Here is a 3751-nt window from a genome sequence, read left to right as displayed (position 1 = left end):
GGGGGGGGGGGGACTGGACTCTGAGCTGGCGGGCTCCCGTTAGAGCGGATGCCAGAGAGCCCCTTGGGCCTGACCGGCTGGCGCGAGGCTGGCGGCCACTGGGCTGGCTCCCCCCTGCCTCCAACACCACCACCACCACCACCACCACGAGCTGCAGCGGGCCGCAGGCTGCCCGAGCCACAAAAGGGTGCAAACGGATAAGCATCTAGTAGTCCAGAGACAAAGCAGGCCAGGGCGGCCCCTGTGTGTGGGCCCTGCTCGCCCTGTTCGCCCTGCTGCATACGCGATGTGGGGCGCACCGGGCGCACCCGTACCCTGCGGAGCACAGGCCACCAAATATTATTTGGCGTTTTACATTTTCTTTGCTAAGCACAAAATTTATTTTTGCATTCCCAAATTTTGAAGTATTTTTTGTCTCCTTATCTTGAAACCACTGGTAGGCTTGGGCACAGCTCGCTGATTGTTTCTCTCCCTCCCCATCTGTCCGAGCGAGGTCGCAGCGCGGCCAGCCCGCGCACTGCCCCTGCCTGAATTCCAGGGCGATCTCCTCCTGGAGATTTCGGCCGGCCCCTGCTCACGTCCGGCGAACTCATGCAGCAGACGGGCTGGAGCCGGGCGCGGGGCCGCCTGGAGCTGGAGCGAGCGCCTCCGGTCCGAAACGGATCCCTGGGACCGAGAACGAAACTGAACCGCACCGCAGCGGAAGGGGGGCGTGTGAGTGATGTGGGGGGCGTCGGGGCAGACGGCCGATATTGCGGGAATGACCTGCGCCGGTGCGGGTCGAAACCAGTCGAAACTGGCGACTGAGGGCTACATATACAGGGTGGTCCACCGACACCTTCCTTTATTTTGCTTACACTGTACCGCATGCAGGCGTCTTTCACCGAGGGGCCTCGTGGCTCCGTGTGAGTATGCAACCCCGCCCGCACGCCTGCATGCGGCACAGTGTAAGCAAAATAAAGGAAGAGGTCGTTGGACCAGTGGACCTCCCTGTAAACCTATCGCGGTAATCTATGTTGACTTGGTCCCTCCCTGGTGCGGTGGTATCGACCGTTTCGACCCTCAGGCCCCCTCCCAGGTCACGCCCGCAATCGACGCGGACGCGACGCCCAGGCGCCGGCATTACATCAGAAAGGGGAGCAGCAGCAGCGCTCTGGCGGCGGCAGCGGCAGCGGCCCGTGTCGATAGGTCAGGCCGGTCCCAGGCCCACGCTATGTCGTCTGCTCGTCGCCCGCAATGCGCGCGTACGCACAAACAGCAAAAAAAAACGAGATCTCATTACACACCACACGCACCCCCATCCCCTTCGTCCAGCTTTGGGAAAGCGCCGACTGTAAATGTCCCTTTCCGGCCAGCCGGCCGGCGGGCGCGGGGGTCTAATGGCGCCGAGCTGGAGTCGGACCTGGAGGAGCCATTTCCTGCGCTGGTCAGGCCCGCCCGGCAGACCAGGCGCCCAGGGCTAGACAGACACGCTGGTGATGAGCCCGCCCGCGCACTACTCGCGGCCCGGCGGCGTGCTCTATGACTTGTTCGCGCACGCTCACCTCACCCCACGAGTGCGCCACACGGAGCGGAAAAGGTCGGTCAGCCGGCGCATTTATAACGGCCTCACCGGAAGTACCATCACACGTATGCAGTTACGACATTTGTAAAACAATTATTTTGGGTCACGGCATGTGAGAAAGAATAATACTTATCTGCCTTCTCCTCACCTCACCTTCTTCTTTCGTATCTAAACAGCCGGGCGGGCCGGTCGGCCGGCTGAGAGCTCTGCTCAGCTCAGACCATACACAGCCGGTTTTACTGCAAAGCGGCTGCGGCTGCGGCCAAAACGGCCCCGGGGGAAGGGGGGCTAGCAACAGTTACATGTTTGTTTAGACCGTGTCAAGCGCATATTCCCACAGGTGCTTGGTGGGTCGGAGGGGCATCGCCGGCATCAAGTCAGGAGCTCCATCTCCATCTCTGTCCCTCTCGCGCATCATGCGAGTGCGAGCGAGAGAGGGGGAGAGAAGGGAAGGCCGCCGCTCATGCTGCCGGCCCATTGCGGCCCGTTACCGCCCGGCCGGCCTGGCCTGGCTGTTTGGCCTGCTTGAGATGACTAATGCTCGCTGAAACCAACTAACCGTTGAGCGCGGCCGGCACACACCGTGCGGCATACCACACCGTGAGGCACACCGAGCGGCACACAACACCGTGAGGTACATCGTGCGGCACATCGTGCGGCACATCGTGCGGCACATCGTGCGGCACATCGTGCGGCACATCGTGCGGCACATCGTGCGGCACATCGTGCGGCAATCGTGCGGCACATCGTGCGGCACATCGTGCGGCACATCGTGCGGCACATCGTGCGGCACATCGTGCGGCACATCGTGCGGCACATCGTGCGGCATACCACACCGTGCGGCACACTACGCGGCGGCGAAAAGGAATGACGGAGGAAAAAATATGAGAGGGAAAAGACGAATGGAGGTGCTTCTAGCATTGCCTGTCAGCAAGGCCAATCCGCGCTCGAAAATTCTTCCCCTCGACCGAGCCGTTCTCCCGTCTCCATCGCACCCGCTGTGCGCGACCAGACAGCCGATGATGATAAACACGAGGTGCGAGCCCTACGCGGGGCGCTGCTATCACCGCGCCTCCATCGTGACGCCATTCGCCTTGGGGGCGATCAATGATCATCCGTCCGGCAGCGCCCCCCCGTCCGCCGCGTCACGCCGACGAGGAAGTCGAGCAGCAATACCGGGGTGGGGCGGGGTGGGTTGCCTATACGATGCTTATCGCCTGTTGTATCCCGAGGCTTGCGCCTGATTGCTCATTTTGGTCGGCGGTCCGCTCCGCCCCGCTCCACTCCGCTCCGCCCGGCTCCGCCCTGCTCCGCCCCGCTCGGCCCCGCTCCGCCCCGCCACGTCTCGCCACGCCCTGGCGTGCGTGCGGTGGGCTCCCGCCTCCCCCGCATCATGTAGGTCACGGCCGTGGTCCTGAAGGGAGGCCTCGCCCTGTCTGGAGCGCCGGTCAGGACACCCCACCTCTTCCTCCTCCTCCTCCCTCTCCTTCTCCTCCTCCCCCTTCACCTCCCAGCGGCATCACAAATCCCTCCCGCTGCCGGACCACACCGGATTGAGGTCCCCGCTCGCGGCCGGGCCGGACTGGTCCGGGAGGCGATAAACTGAATGGGGAGTGGGGGAGGCGAGCTCATGGCCGTGGGGCGCGGGGCGCAGCGCACCTGACCATGGGACCACGCCGCGTGGGCTCGAGGCCGCGGCCGGCCAGGGCCAGGGCCAGGGCCGGCAGGGCCGCGGGCCTGTCTCCAGCCGGTCTCCCCTCATGAGGTTAATTATATTGTGGGAGCCGGAGACACGCCTGCCTATGGCACGCTGCGTTGGCCTTTCACCCGCCAGCAATGGCGCCAGCAGGGACGGGACGGCCCATCCCGGAGCACCACAAGCTCGGGCAGCACGCATCACTCACCGTACGCACCCGGCCGGGTAAAAGATATTCACGGCACGTCCGGACGCGGCCGGGGGACGGGCCGACGGGCCGGGGAGAGAGAAAAAGTGCTCTTTCCTTGGAACGGGGAAGCAGCAGCAGCCGGCAGTGGTGCATAGCGTGGTGCATGAGCAACGGCGTGGTGCACGCGGCGGTACCTGCCGACCACGGCTCCATCCATCCATCCATCCATCCATCCATCCATCCATCCATCCATCCATCCATCCATCCATCCATCCATCCATCCATCCATCCATCCATCCAT

This window comes from Frankliniella occidentalis, unplaced genomic scaffold (genome assembly GCF_000697945.3).
Source record: "Frankliniella occidentalis isolate FOCC.00 unplaced genomic scaffold, Focc_3.1 Scaffold336, whole genome shotgun sequence".
In the NCBI taxonomy this organism is placed as follows: domain Eukaryota; kingdom Metazoa; phylum Arthropoda; class Insecta; order Thysanoptera; family Thripidae; genus Frankliniella; species Frankliniella occidentalis.
This window is presented reverse-complemented; position numbering follows the sequence as displayed.